Source organism: Macaca thibetana, chromosome 18 (assembly GCF_024542745.1).
Source record: "Macaca thibetana thibetana isolate TM-01 chromosome 18, ASM2454274v1, whole genome shotgun sequence".
NCBI lineage: Eukaryota > Metazoa > Chordata > Mammalia > Primates > Cercopithecidae > Macaca > Macaca thibetana.
The window spans coordinates 10,815,174-10,832,327 of NC_065595.1; the positions used below are offsets into that span (position 1 = coordinate 10,815,174).

General features: G+C 32.7%; 1 protein-coding gene and 1 pseudogene across 3 annotated transcripts in view; one reads left to right on the top strand and one right to left on the bottom strand.

Annotated features, from left to right (window-relative positions):
- The window catches only part of CCDC102B (coiled-coil domain containing 102B), a 375,607-nt gene that overhangs the window by 7,194 nt on the left and 351,259 nt on the right, over nucleotides 1-17,154 (bottom strand). The window lies entirely within an intron of this gene.
- Nucleotides 4,242-4,343, top strand: LOC126941614 (uncharacterized; annotated as a pseudogene).

Sequence of the window (17,154 nt, forward strand, 5' to 3'; positions counted from 1 at the left end):
GGGCATTTTTTGGCTTGTGAAATCGTGCCTGTAAATTTTATTACTGCTGAGTCAACATTTCTGATATCTTTTTAAAAATTTAATATTTTTAATAAAAAACATACACACTAAATCTTAGATTTTGTAGAGAAACTCTAAATTTTTGACTCCATGACCAGAAATAATATTTGACAATATAGTTTAAATAAATGAAGGTCCTTATTTTTAGGGGTAAGAGGTGACAGACTTTTAAAAATAAATGTAATAAATAAAGCTAACATTGCTGAAATGTGAAGAGCAGAGCTCAAGCAAATTTAATGCAATGAAGTATATAATGTAAGCAGAAGATTCAGCAGGGTAGGTGGATTCCAATTCTGCACTTAATGTCTTAAAGAAGTTAAAGAAGCAACTCAGCAACTTCTTTTCTTTTCATTTCTCCCTTCTTCCCTCCCTCCCTCCCTTCCTTCCCCCCTTTCTCTCTCCCTCCCATAAGCACATTTCATTCTTTGTTTCTGAGCCAGAAATTCTATAATACATAAGTGAGTTACTGAATATTAGAATACATATAGCTATTTTTATTTACCATGAGAAGACATAAATAAAGTGTAATTTTGTAAAAGTTATATTACAGATTATCGGCATTCATGTTCTTACATTATTTCCAATGAATGGGGAAAGTTAGATTTTGCATGGGTCACTGAGATGTTTCCATTATTCTTATAGTGAAAAATGCAAACTCTGCCAACTTTCTGCTTATACATATGCAAATTTACCTTAATAACTTAGACCACTTTCTTTGTACTTAATATCAGCATTTTTCAAAATGGGCATGTCTGAAAGTGGAAGACGCTTCTTAACTTGGAATACCTTGTCACTATTAATTTTTGCTAGTTGAGTGTGTCAATTACATATGTCATAAAATGATTAATCATCAAAATTTAATAACCATAAGTAAACATGGAGCATCTGCTGTGGTACTAGAAAATCATCCGTGATTCAATCAATATTTTTGTCCTCACATCTGACTGTGTAAGCAAGTTTCACAGCAAGAGTTCTATAGTGTTCTTGACAGACGTGGCAATAATAATGTTGAGATAATATTGCAAAAGTGAAGAGCTGCATGAATATTCGAATCCCAGGTTTCTTAAGCAGTGAGTCCTATGTGCCTATGGATTACATAAACTAAGAAATATAAACCCATGTCGTACAAATGACTAAGTTTAATATTAAATCATGAAAATACAACAAAGAAAAAGATAATTTAAGGTATAAAAACCATGAAGAGAAATAGTTTAGTTCACTGACATGATCTGCATTTTCTCCTAAGCAAGTCAATTTTAAAAGAAATATCTAAATTATAATGGGAGTTATTGAACAGTCATAGATATGGTAGCAGGAAAATATATAAAATATTAAGATACACTCCTGTAATCCCAGCACTTTGGGAGGCCGAGGCGGGCGGATCACGAGGTCAGGAGATCGAGACCATCCTGACTAAACACTGTGAAACCCCATCTCTACTAAAAAATACCAAAAATTAGCCGGGTGTGGTGGCAGGCGCCTATAGTCCCAGCTACTCAGGAGGCTGAGGCAGGAGAATAGCATGAACCCGGGAGGCGGAGGTTGCAGTGAGCCAAGATCGCGTCACTGCACTCCGGCCTGGGCGACAGAGCAAGACTCCGTCTCAAAAAAAAAAAAATTAAGATAAGGTGAGAAGAAATGGAAATCTACACACAAAAGGCATTTGCAAAGTGCAGAGAATGTGGTAAATTTATCAGGAAGATGAAATAAAAATTTCTATAATCATAGCTTAATTTTAAGATAGAAAAATGTAATGAAATATTCACAAATATTATGTAATATATTAGATTACAAATTATTAATTCACATTCCAGGTTACTTGAAAATAATAGAGTATATTTGGGTGTAAATGGTTTATTTATTTTATATTAGAATGGAAAACAAATATAAAATTTAAGTTCCATTACTCTACATAATTTTTACTTAGCATAATCTGGTAATTGTGAAGAGCTAGACACACATCTTAGGATTCAAGGCCATTGCTCTTATTTTAGAAATAACTGTGGGTACAACAATGGTAACATATTCCTTAAAATAGATCAAATGCCTTGCTTTAATTCTATACAAAAATCTAGCACTGAGCTAAGATATTATGAAAAATGATAATAAAAATATAGTAATATTTAAAGATCATAAATAGAAATAGCATATATGATTGATTAAAATGATAAATTAATTGAATATATTTCACTTATATCTATTTGTGTGGGTAAAAAACATTAGATCTCTTTCTTTTACCTCCTCCTATACCTCAATTCTTATCACCAAACTGGACAACTTTATATGTTAAAATAATATATGTATTTTTGTATTTCTGTATGTCTGATAAAAGGGCATATAAAAATGCTCTAGGCAGCTGTACAGCAAATTCTACTAAAGGTACGGCCATAATAATGGTGATTGTGAGTTATTTTGTTATAATATAAAATGGCAATTAAATACTATTTAATATACAATGTGATCATTCATTTAGGAAGTTGATTAATTTGGTTTTAATTTCCTTTTTCTCTGTAACATGAAGAATTAAATAACCATAGAATGTTTTCTATTTTATAATCTTCTTAATCATTAAAGTAAGAAAAAATATTTAGAAATACATAGATTACTAAGAAGAAAATTTGCCCATTCATATTGAAATTTTTCTTCTCCAAACCAAAATAAGAGAAAGACTATGAAAGTTCATTGAGAAACAATGTAAAACAAAATGCTAAATGCAAATAAAATATATGAAAACTGGTCAGCCATTTATCTTCCAATAAATGCAAATACACACACACACACAAACACACCCCTCAAGAAAAATTAAAATGTTTAGTCTTGCAATTTTATCCTTTAACATGTCAGAGCTTTCCTATTGCTTTATTCATCTTGCCTCTTAAACTTAAATACGTTTTCGTACTACATCAGCATTTTGATTCATGACTTAGGAAAAAAATAACAAAGATAATGGCTCTATTTCTGCAGATCTTGTAAATATTATTTATTCAATCTCAAGATGCATTTCTGAAAGAAATATCGACTTACAAATATAGAAAAATTGGCAAGCTGACACTTGTTTAACATTGCCTTGCTTTTACTCCATTATTTTTTTCTGGTACTCAGTTTCTCCCCAAAAATATATTTTAGAAAGTTGAAATATACCAAATGACTTATGTTTCACATTTTCAACACAAAATTCCTTGCCCACCTGCCATGATATAACATTTTTATAAAATGAAATAAAGAAAAGAAACTGCTTTACTTTCTAATGGAAAATATTTTTCATTCAAGAAAATTGTTGCCCTTCCCATGTTTATTTCTTATACACATGATATATTCCAGAAATTGATCTAGGTGTTAGTTATAAAGCAAAGAGCAAGACAAAGAACATTCTTGATCTCATTGTGCTCACAATTTTTTTTTTTTTTTTTTTTGAGAACAAGTTTCGCTCTGTCACCCAGGCTGGAGTGCAGTGGCGCGATCTCTGCTCACTGCAGTCTCCGCCTCCTGGGTTCACACCATTCTCCTACCTCAGCCTCCCGAGTAGCTTGGGACTACAGGCGCCCGCCACCATGCCCAGCTAATTTTTTGTATTTTTAGTAGAGATGGGGTTTCACATTGTTAGCCAGGATGGTCTCGATCTCCTGACCTTGTAATCCGCCCGCCTTGGCCTTCCAAAGTGCTGAGATTACAGGTGTGTGCCACCATGCCTGGCCGCACTCACTATAACAGATACACATATACCCCATATGTGTGCATCTGTAACTATTATTCTATAAATACAATGAAAATACTTCAGTCTCAAAAAATAAATAAAAAGGAGACCATTGGTACTTGGGTTTTCATATTGTTGTTAGTTCATTTTAGAAGTAATGTAAATTATCAGACATATATACAGCACTTGACCATGTTTTTAAATGTGTTAATTATTCAGATAAAAATATCAGAAGGAAAAAGTTCCTAGAAAAATGTTAAGGGCATTTAATGATGTATTTGACATTAATTAATAGAAATTACAATTCAAAGGTTATTTCTTCATGAATTTAGTTGAATACATGCTATTTGACATAAAATGTTTCACAATATCAGCAAACATGGCATATTATCTATGCAATAATATACATTATCTTAATTATTACAGATGTAAATGCCTATTGACATCTGATGATATGGAAGTACCCTTCTTTTTTAAAGCATTTTTCATTGCTTCTCAGCCTTTTGGCTAAGATCAAGTGTAGTATCTGTTCTTATCAGTTTAAAACTTATTTCAGAAAAGACATAGTTTTTCTTGAAATTTATTCTCTTTGCTGTCTTTGATGTTAATTTCAGTACAATTTGACAAATTCTATGCAGATCTCTGTTGGTATTCTGGGTAAACGTAAAGATTAGGGAGAAATGACATTCTTATTATAATGTACTATCCATAAATGCAAGCTCCTCGTTTATTTACCACTTCTTTCAAGACCTACAAAAATTTTGTAATCTTCTCAAAAAGAATTTCACATATACGTTTGAATTATTGAAATACATCTAAATTTTTTGTTCATAGGTTTTAGATAATTATTTTTTTTTTCTTCAACTGATGTTTTTCAGAAGAATTTTAAGTTTCACAGCAAAATTGAAAGGAAGGTACAGTGATATCTTCTCTAGCCTCTGGCTCCACACATGCATAGATCCCCTGATTATCAACATCTCCCACCAGATGACATTATACATTTGTTACAACTGATAAACCTACACTGAGAGATCATTTTCATCCAGAGTTCATAGTTTATGTGAGGGTTCACTCTTGGTGTTGTGTGGGTTTAGACAAATGTAAGTAACACGTATCCCTCATGATAGTATCATAGAGGGCAGCTGCACTGCTCTAAAAGTCTTCTGTGCTCTGCCTATTCGTCCCTTTCTTCGGCTCAACCCCTGGCACCTAGTGTTCCTTCTAGTGTCTCCATAGGTTTTCCTTTTCCAGAATATCACATAGCTGGAATTTTTAGTACTTATCCTTTTCAGATTGGCTTCTTTCACTTAGTTTTATGTATCATTTTGTCCTTGTCGTCTTTTCATGGCTATCACTTTTAATGATGAATTGTATTACACTATCTGGATGTACCACAATTGGCGTATCCATTCACCTACTGAATGACATCTTGGTTGCTTTCAAGTTTTGGCAATTGTGAATAAAACTGCTATAAACACATGTGCAGATGTGTATGGACATAAATTTTCAACTCCTTTCGGTTAATACAAAAGAGTACAATGAATGGGTCATATGGTAAGGATACATCTAGTTTTGTAGAAACTGGCAAATTTTCTTCCAAATTGGCTGTACCATTTTGCATTCCCACCAGCAATGAATGAGAGTTCTTGTTGCTCCACATCATTGCCAGCCTTTGGTGTTTTTGGTGTTTTTGATTTTGGCCATTTTAATGCATATTTAGTGGTATTTCATCGTTGTTTTATTTTGCAATTCCTTGATGATATAGGATGTGAAGCATCTTCTCATATGTTTATTTGCAACTTGCATGTCTTCTTTGTTGATGTGTCTGTTCAGGTCTTTGGCTCATTGGCTTGTGTTCTTATTAAGTTTTAAGAGTTCTTTGTATATTTTTAATAGCAGTTAATATGTCTTCTGTAAATATTTTCTCCCAGTTTGTGGCTTCCTTTCTTATCCCTTGACATAGTCTTTCACAGAGCAAAAGCTTTTAATTTTAATGAAGTCCATCTTATCAATTATTTTTTTCACAAATTGTGCTTCTGGTATCACATCTAAAAAGTCATAGCCAAACCAAAGCTCACCTAGACTCTCTTCTATATTATCTTTTATGGGTTTTGTTTTGTGTTTGACAGTTGTGATCCATTTTGAGTTAATTTTTGTGAAGCTTGGAAGGTCTACATCAAGATTCTTCTTTCTTCTTTCTTCTTTTTTTTTGCATGTGGGTATCCACTTGTTCCAGGATCATTTGTGGAAAATATTTTTTTCTTGTTGTTCTCCGTTGTTTGTGTCTTTGTTTCTTTGTGAAAGATCAATTACCTATATTTATGTGAGCCTCCTTCTGGGATGTTTATTCTGTTCCATTGATCTATTTTTCTTTCACTAATGCTACACTGTCTTGTTTACTGTATTTCATAGTATGTCTTGAAGTCAAGCAGTGTCAATCCTCTAATGTTGTTCTCCTTTAATATTGTGTTGGCTATCCTGGGTCTATTTCCCTTTTATATAAACTTGATCATTAGATTTTCAGTATCCACAAAATAACTTGCTAGAATTATGAATGGTATTGCATTGATCTATAGACTGAGCTGGAAAGAACTGATGTATTGATAACTGTGTCTCCTGTCAATGTACATGGAATCTCTCTCCATTTATTTAGTTCCTGTTTGGTGTCTTTCATCAGAGTTTTGTAGTTTTCCTCATTATAGACCTTGAATACCTTTGGTTACATTTTACCTACATGCTTCTTTTTGGGGTGGTAATGTAACTGGTATTCTGTTTCTAATTTCACATCTCACTTATTCATTGCTGATATATAGAAATGTGATTTTTTTTTTGTATTAACCTTGCATCCTACAAACTATCTTGCTCATTAGTAGCAAGTGTTTTTTTTTTTCAATTCTTTTGGATTTTCTAAAGAGACATTAACAAAGATAATTCTACTAAATCTTTTCCAATCTGTATACCGTTTAGTTACTTTTCTAATTCTACTGCATTGCATTAGGGCTTACAGAATGTTGTTGAACAGCAGTAGTGAGAGGGGACCTCCTTTCCTTGCTCTGGATCTTAGTGGGAAGGCTTCACGTTGTTCACTGGTGTTATATTTTTAGATTGTCTGTTGAACTTTCACCAAAACAAAAACACGTTATTTTCATTTGTGTAACTTTTCTATACATCGTCTTGGATATGTATTTTACCACTACATAACAGTAAAATAGGTCTCTTTTTTTCCAACATTTATATCTTTTTTCTTGCTTTATTACTATACAATTTTGCTTTACTAAGGTATAATACAGATTAGGAGAGAGAGTAGTAATGTTTTCTGTTGTTTCTGTTTGTTTCTGAATTCATTGAGAGGTTTTGTGCTTCTGTGCTTCACTGTGAAGAATAATATTTGCTATACATTTCAAGTAGAAATTTAAACTAGGTTAAGGAAGTCCTTTTATGTTCCTAGCTTTTGTCATAAATACATGTCACTATTTTTAAATGGTATTATTTTTAATAATACCACTTTAAAATCATATAATCATGCAACTTTATTATAATAATCATATAACTTTCTCAGTTAATTGGAGTGGTGAAGTTAATTCTTAAATTTTCTGCTAGAGAAACTTATTTGAATTCTGAGACTAAACACTGTTTGATCTTGATGAGTATTTTATAGCAATTCTGGATCCTATTTTCCTGGGTCATCACTTAGGATTTTTGTTGTGCCCATAATGATAGATTAATCTGTAATTCTCTTCCTTTCTTTTAAAAAATAATTGAGACAGGGTCTTACCCTGTCACCCAGGCTGGAGTGCAGTGGCACAAACCACGCGTTACTGCAGCCTGGATCTCCTATGCTCAAGTGATCATCCCACCTCAGCTTCCCAATCTGCTGGGACCTCAGGCAGACACTGCCATACTCAGATGATTTTTTGTATTTTTTAGTTGATGTGGGGTTTTGCTATGTTGCCCAGGGTGGTCTTGAACTCCTGAGCTCAGGCAATCCACCCGCCTAGGCCTCCCAAAGTGCTGGGATTACAAGTGTGAGCCACCATGCTCAGCCTATAATTCTCTTTCGTTATATGGTTCTAATTAACTGTCAATAATTTACTATCTCATAAAAATGTTAGGAAATTGGTTTTTTGAGCTTCTCTAAAATACGTTTTAAAATCTGTTCCTTAAGTTTCTGGCAAAATTCACCAATAAAACCCAGCTCTATAACATGGCTTATTTGTTTCAAGGAGGCATACGAAATTTAATGAATGAGCAAAATACCTAATAATTATTTTACGGTTCTTTTTTGTAAAATACTAGAAATTGTTCTCTACAAAATTTAATATCACTTAAATTTGCAATTTTAATGGTCTAAACTTTTCCATAATCTTCACATTTTATAAATATCAACTAAAACTTTAGTTATATTCCGTTTAAAATTTTTAAAAGTTATTTATTTGGGTGTGTTCCCTCTATTTATGTGATCAATTAGGCAACATGCTTTTGATTTGATGAAAAAGTTTGGAAATCTTGTGATTTTCTTTAATGTTTTTGCTTCCTCTCTCCACTCCGCTTTGTAAGGGATGACTTTGATCATCATCACCCTGAAGGAGTCGTATTCCCAGTTTCCACTGTCCATATTTGGATCCAGAGACAGGCAGTCCCCCAGCTACAGCTCTACTGCTATTGTGCATGTCTATGTTGTTTCTGGTCAATGGAGACTTCTCTTTGTATCACTGAACATGTCTGTGTTTCTTATTAAGTTTATCAGAATAGATTTTAGGGCAAGACACAGGGGCTCAAACCTGCAGTCTCAGCACTTTGAAAGGCTGAGGCTGGAGGTTTGCTTCAGTTCAGGAATTCTAGACCAGCCTGGGCAATATAGCAAGACCCTGTTTCTCCAAAAATTCCTTTAAAAAATTAGCCAGTTGTGGTGGCACATGCCTATAGTCCTAGCTTCACAAAAGGCTCGGGGTGGAAGGATCCTTGAGCTTAGGAGTTCAGTGTTACATTAACCTGTGATTGTGCCACTGCATTGTGCCTGGGCAATAGAAGGAGACCTTCTTTCTGAAAACAAGAAGCACAAAGCCTAGGTTTTATCTCCAACTGAGTTTAGGGCAGAGGAAGAAAGAGCAATGAATAATCTTATAGTAGTATCTTAACAAGGATTGCTTACGTATTTTTATGTAAGCAATCACTTTATATACGAAAATTTAAACAATATTTGTCCTACTTGATTTTAACATAACGTTTGAAACACCATTTTATATCGTTTAGTTTATATTTTTATTCAGCCAGAATCTGAAAAGAATTAGGTAATTAGACCACCACTTTCATTTTTCTAGATTAATAATGGTCCATAGGCAGCAATACTGCAAATGTAACTTATTGTACTGAAACAATGACTCATTTAATGGTTTGTAAGTGACCCATAAAAGGTATTACAATTTTAGAAGTGTCTAATATAGTACCCAAAAATACCTAGGAAAAAATGGGTCACTCTGTAGGCAAACCTCTATGTCCTAAATAATAGTGGTAATAAAAATGATTCAGAGACAGAAAAAAAATTTAAACATTAAAAAAAGATTTCAAATATATTTTCTAATTTGATCATAATTTCAATTATGTGATATAGAGCATAGATATATTTCCAACTCATATATTTAAATGATTATATACACACATACTAAAGTAAATTGACTTTTGCACATTACATATGAGTCTTCTTCAAAATATGATATTTTATTTACTTGAATGCATCTATCCATCCATATAAAGATTTTCATTTCTTTGATGATAATATAACTAATGAGAAAATGTGAACACTATAAAGACAAAAATGTTTAATACATCTTTCTTAATGTTAACTAACATATTTTTTTCATAAGTTTGGTTCTTTAAAATCAATTTTATATTTTTCAAATTTTGTCTAATACTCAAAATTTCTTATTTGCAGTGCCCGCAAATGTGGATCATTAAAGCACACAGGGATAAAGACACAAATCCAATATATAACATAAATAATTCCAATTATGATAAAGGATCCTGGAATCCTTTATCATTTTTCAACATTCAAGGAGATATAATCAATATATTCAAGGAAATAAAATATAATCTTTTATCATTTTTCAACATTCAATGAAATAAAATAATAATTTTTAATTGTATCTTTTGAGTGTTTAGCTTTCAGAAGAAATCACAAATGAAACAAAATATGACATTGGTGCAAACCTAATTATGGTTTCTGCCATTAAAAGTAATGGAAAAAACACAATTATGTTTGCACCAACCTAATATACGTACAATTTTTTCATATTTCTTTGTAAAACTGAGATAACTATTGTCATAAGATTATAAGTAAAACAATTCAATATAGTGTTAAATTATATTAAATATGAGAAAACAGTTTTTAAATAACAGGCATAGAATAAAATACTCTTCCTTGTGAAATAGGGAGTTCCTCAACACTGGAGTGATTTCAGTGCAGACAATGTTATCAGTAGCATCATTACATGAAAATGATGATTGTGGTTTCTTCTAGTTCCAATTTTCTAAAATTCTTTAACAATATTGATTCTCCATTAAGCTTCAAATGTTGATTTCTAAAACTCTTTCTGAACTTAAATATTATTTAATATGTTTTTCATTAACTCAAATACAATTGTTTAACACTTAGTATATACCAATAGGTATTTAATACTTTATACACTACATATCAAGAAGCAGCACCGGGCACAATATGGCAAAAAATAAAGATAGGATCCTTCTCCTCATGATGTTTATATCTAGTAGAAAATAAAGATGTTACATAAGAGCATATACCTGTACACAAGTGGGAAGTCATACTTTGGTGTGTTGTGAATCAAAAGATCAGGGTGCTATGAGATTAAGGGTAAAGTTCTTTGTGATCAAGAAATGCCTCATTGAAAGAACATTTAAGTTGTCACATAAAGCAAGAGAAGGAAGTCAGGGGAAAAATGATGAACACAATGTCATGGTCATAAAAAACAGACTGTACAAAAATATTGCTATGGGCAAAGCTGTGCAGATTCAAGAAATTAAAAAAAAATCAATGCTACTGAAGCATAGAGCAGGGACAGAGAGTGCATAGAAAAGCATTTAGAAAGCTTACATCATCCTAAATTTTATAGGTCAGTGTAAGGAGTTCAAAGATTTATTCTAAGTTTAAAGAGAAGCTATTGAATAGCTTTCACTTGCAGAGTGACAAAATTGTGGCCAGGTATGGTGGCTCACACCTGTAATCCCAGCGCTTTGGGAGGCTGAGGCAAGTGGATAACTTCAGGCCAGCCTGGCCAACATGGTGAAATCCCATCTCTTCTAAAAATACAGACCCTGTCAGAAAGCCCATCTCTAACAAAAATACAGACGAGAGAGAGAGAGAGAGAGAGACAGAGACAGAGACAGAGAAGAAAGAAAGAGAAGAAAGAGAAGACAGAGAGAGATGAAAGAGAAAGAAGAGAGAGAAGAAAGAAAGAGGGAGAAAGGAAGGAAGGAAGGGCGGAAGGGAGGAAGGAAGGAAGATAAATTGTGTTTCTAGAAGACAACTGTTTAATGTAGAGTGTGTCCTAGAAGTGGAGATATGAATTAAAAGCTATTGTAGGACTCCAGAGAAGAGATAATAATTTAAACCAAAAAAATAACAAAAAGACAGAAAGAAAGTTTAAACATAGAAGGAGATTTAATCAAATTTTCGGATTTATTAGGGAGTGGCAGAAATAGATGTCAAGAACTTAATAGTTTCTGAATAAAACAAAGTAGCTGATATCAAACTTATCCAACAGCTGTAAACAATTATAAACTTGGAGCAAAATGTATTTTAAGAGGTGTGAAAACATGTTTGAACGCATCAGCCCACACTATGATATTTAAGAAAAAGGAAGCACATGAAGTAAGACTTACATTAACCTTGGATTTTTCACTAGGGGAATGTTTCAAATTGCTGCACAGATAAAGGGAGCCAGACAGAGAGCAAAGGTCTCAGTATGAGTGGGAGGAGAAATCAGAGGTCAGAGTCTGGGGCTGTGAAAGTGGTAGGGATTTGGATGGCAAAATATCAGAAAGGAGGAAAGTGCCAAGAAGTCCTCCGAGCATCTGCATAAAATGTTGCTGAGGGCCTGTGACAATTTTTCAGCTGACCGTGTGCGGGACAAGATGCTAAGAGGTCAAGCAGTAAACAGCTGCAGAGAACTTATGAGCTGAGTTTCCAGAGGCCTCACTCAGGAGGTGTTGAAGTTCCTTCCCAATCATAGTAGAGAGAGTTGGTACACATTAAGCTTCAGTTGAGATGCCAGAAACACCATTCCTACAAGTAAAAGCATGTGTTACTGGTAAGTCCTCTCTTTCAATATGGGGATAAGTTAAAGAGTTGAAGGAGACCTGTGCTAAAATGGCTTAAAACCCAAGTATCAACAGAAAAAGGGTGATTCTCTCTTAATAGCTTGAAGAATAGAATCTAATGTTCTTGGAGGATGAAAACATAATGCAGAGTTACTGTACCATAACATATAATGTCCAGCATAAACTTAAAAATTATAATGTGAAAAATGTATGCATAAATGACTGATAATCACAACAAACCTATCAGTGCAAGCAGATGCAGAGAAAATCCAGATGTTGGAGTTTTAGAGAATGATTTCACAATAGACAAGATTTATACATCGTGGAATATATAGAAAAACATAATCATGCTGGATAAACAAGTGGACTATATTTCAACAAAAAATATCATCTCTATAAAAAATCAAATAGAAACTTCTCATAAAAAGTAATCAGGCGATTTGTCCAAAATCAAATCCTTGTAACTACTAGAATTAAAATTGAACTTTATTTTATTCCTCAAGTGTTTATTACTGTTTTTTTTTTAAGAACTTAAATATTCTTTACCTTAGTTTACTTCTGCACTTTCCAATATGATAGCCCCTAGCCACTCAGGGCAATTGAGTAACTAAAATGCAGCTAGTACAAATAGAGATGAGCTGCGCTAATTGTAAAATAAATACAAAAATAAAAACAGCTCATTTACAATATTAGTGGCATGTTGATGATGGTAATAGGTTGCATATGTTGGGCTAAATAAAAGATATCATCTAGGTTAATTTTGTCAGTCTTTTTGTTCTTTTTCAATGTGACTCATAACTGTGAATCCACTATTTCTATTGCACGGTGCTGTTCAAAATTTTAATTTTCAATGCTGGAAATTGAATAGAAAAGATAATATTTTTCAAGTCAGCTCCTTCTCAGGTATTTCTTAATATTCTTCACTACTGCAAATCTGCTGATCTAATCCACTGTTGAAGCGATGGGGAGAGCCTTAGAAATATGAACATATTCTACGCATTGAAAAATTGTTCTGTTTTTGTTTTAAGAATAATGTATTATGCTTTTGTTATCAAGTATTCTGTACTGGAAAGGCAGAATATCAAATCCCAAGTAATAACTAATTGATCTATAACAACCACAGCACAATTCTAGACCATAAACCACTAAAAAAGCCAGTTAGCAGCTGACTGTCTTTGCATAATATTTATACATTTATGGCCATAAAATACCCAAAATACCGAACTTCGATGATTATAAAGTAATATAGTAATTTTGGTACAAAGCATACCACAGTCAAAGCCAAGTAGAAAACCTTTAACACGTTGGGTCTGAAGTCAACTGTTGATGCTGTATATGCTGAAGTAGTTCATATTCTTTTTCTTCCTTGCCAAGAGTTCCTGTCAGAACAGGAGGAGAGAATTGCTTTGGCAGAAAGGGATAGAGAGCAAAGGTGGAAAATGGGAATCATTCATGTGGTGACATAAAAGCTGTCAACCAAAATGAAGCACACTCTTCTGAACTGAAGGGCAAAGAAAAACTAAAAGTAGGACAGAAAGCAGGCGAAGTAGGGACATCTGTGGAATTGACTGAGGGAGGAGAAAACCAGAGATCCTCATGGTGCTGAGCTGGGCATGTGTGTTCTGCCACTTTCTGACAGCACCCCTGTGCTCTATTCACACCAGAAATGTTGCACCCTGATAGTTTCCAGTGCTGCTGAAGTGTTTTCAGCTTTTGCAAAGTTTAGAGGGCATTTTAAAAGAAGAATGTAAGAAACCATTCAAAGATGGCTAAACTGGTACGACCTGAACGCTACACTTTAATGCCAACAGTTTTATTCTCATCCCCAATTTCGGTGACTCATTGTCTAAATTGTCAAGGGAAACTCTCATTTTTGCTGTAAGTTTAAGGTTATCATATTTTCTCTATTCCATTTGAATCATAGATGATGAGTACTAAAAAAAATTAAATTAATGCATTATAATGTAAGCCATTTGACCTGAATAAATATCTCCTTGTACAAGGCGGGGAGGGAGGGAGGGGGACAGAAGACAAATAGTTAACATAATTTTTTTGAAAGCAAGAATATTTGCTCAAAGAGAAATAATATATTAGAATCGGAAAGGATATTATATTTTTAGGGTTCAGCATAAACATTTGGAGAAAATTTAAATTTGGATCTTGTGTGTGTATGCGTGTTTAATTCTGTTAGGCATCACCTGAGATGCAATGTAAAATGACATTTATAAGGGAGGTGTGGAATGTGGTAGGGAGAGAGTATGTTTAGTCAATGATGAAAACAAAAGGAAAGAGTTGTCTAATATTAGAAAAAAAGATACAAGGAAACCCATAAAACGTATTTTTAATTTTTCTTGAGTACGGAATACTAGCAACAATGAAGATTTAACAAACTTTAAAAGTTTTCCCAGAACTCAGAGGGAAAAAACAATCTGAGTTTAATGCTGAAGAATACAATTGATCTACCAAACAAAAAGTGACGGCAGTTATATTTAGTGCTTCTGAAAGAATAATTGATGATCAAGAGGTAGAAGGAAAAGAAAGAAAAATACAAATACGTAAGACATGATATTGTACTAAAAAATCTTCCTCAGAAAAACGGAAAGATTTGAACATAGAAATCGAACGTGCTCTTCACAATTACATTAAATTTATTAGCCAGTACTTATATTAAGGTATATTCTGGTCACATTCAAACATAAGAATAAAACACTTTTTAGTAATTTGGCAGAAAAAAGAGTATACTTTCAACGGGAAAAACTGATGGCAGATATTTCTTCTGTAATGCTGAGATAGTGGAATGATGTTCATTGATGGTAATATTTTGTGAACCTAGAATTCCATGCAATCCAAGCAGTTCTTCACTTGTGAAAGGAATGGTAACTGCTTATCATTCTGGGTGAAAATTACTAATATATTGTACCAGATTTCTGATAAAAGACCAAAATAAAGAGGTTACTTATAGGAAAAGCTAGATTAAAATATCAATAAAGTTTTAAAACAAATTAAGAGCTAACCAAAAATAATGATGCTTTCATTTAAAAATTGTTACTATCAAACACATCTTATATGTATGGTCAAAAAGGAAAGATGCTAATCTAGGCCTAATCCCCACTAAATAAGTTAAGAAACATGAGTTGGGAATATGATTTTTACTAAAAGGTTAAACACATACACAAATAGGCTTCAATATCCTGAGTAATGACATAATCGGAGGACTTAAGAATATGGAAATCATGGTATAGATTGACTGTCCATGAATGTCAAAAATATTTACTAATTTAAAAATAAAGCATAATAGTTACAAATTGAAAATCAGGGTAAACAATTAAAATGTATTTAATAACACTATGAGCTTTTATCTCCAGTTCTATATTTTAATCCATGTAAATTTAGAAGGGCAAGGAAAACAAAGGCAAGAGTTAGATAAACAATTCTTCAGTTAGGGGAATATTGAAAATGTAATCTCATTCTTGGCCTTAATTACAAAGCTCTAATTAAGAGATTCAAGATTTTAAAAGTAACTTAAATGACTCTTAGTAGAAATAATCAAGATGTATAAATCAGTGTATAAATCCCAAACCAAGAGCAGAGAGTAATATATAAAAGCTGTACTGCATAACACAATCCCCATATAACACACAGAATGCAAGGAAAACATCAAGAAATTTAAAGCCATAAAATAAATTATATATTTCGTTTATATGTACAACATTATTGTTAATATTCTAAACGCTTTTTATAAAAGATAAACGCTTAGATTAACTTTGCGGTAAACCCACATATAATCTGTAGAAAAGAGGCCACGGTGGGCTGGAATGATAAACTGAGACTTGAGGGCCAGCTTTCCTGATGAGTTACTTGCTGAATTCTGAGGTTGTTAGGGAGGATAAAGAGTTAAGCTAAAAACTTCTGCAAAGAAAGAAAGAAGTATCCAATAAACCCAAAGTATGTAAGGAGAAAAGGCCGACTAAAAAGGCCTAGAAATAAAGCAAGCAAGAGATGAGAGCAACAGAGAAAGCTGAGATTCATCCAAGGGTAAATCAAAAGTTCGAGAATCATAAAGTTTAAAATGAAGAAAGAAGAAAATTATGATTGGGAGGAAAGAGAAAACACAGAGAATAATAACAAAGTAATATTTACTTATCTTTGAAGAGGCTATAAAGGACACTGGAGTCATAAAACAAGAATATGCTATTATAAAGACAGGACTAGAAAGGGCTCAAATTGAAATAAAAAAAACTAAAAGATTTATTAGCATGACATCATTTTTCTTAAATTGCTGATAATATACTGTAACAAAGAAGTCATTCAGCAAAAAATATAAGGAGTTTAGAAATATTAGTAAGTGGAGATCCCAAGATAATAGAGCTGTCCAAACAGAAATTACTCCTGATTATAATAGGTTTTTAGGAAAAACTGTTCATTTAGAATTAATTTATTTCATATTAAAAGTATTCTGAAGGAAAAAATACACATACATAGAAAATCATGGAACTAAATATAGGCAATGATTAAATTCAGAAAGAAAATAATAATTAAAAAGGTAACTGTGAGAACATTTAATTATAATGCACTATGAGGCTCTGCCATAAACAATCTTAACATTCTCAGGAAAATGTAACTGTATTTAACTAAAAAATTAGTATAAACTACATTGGCATGATGAGATAGAAGAGTGGTGAAAGTTCTGTTGGTGTAGAGTTCATTAGATCTAATGAGTTCTCAAGGGATGATAGAACAAGGACAGTAGGAAAAGCCTATATAGAACTTGAGGATAAGTAGCAGCAGGAGAAAGATTTAATGTATACAAGAGTAGTGTCCTTGGGAAATGACACTCTGATTAAAATGAAATACACTATAAAATTCTATGAAGTCAAATACCTCATAGTTTATAGTTTCTGAGATTTGTGCTTGCTTAAAAAGATCTTTCCTGAAATGATTACAAAAATAATCTCATTTTCTTATAATACTTTCCTAGTTTCCTTTTGTTTATAATATTATGTCTTTAATCTACTTGGGGTTTAATTTTGTATGGTTTAGTACTGGCTTCAAAAACTTTTTTATTT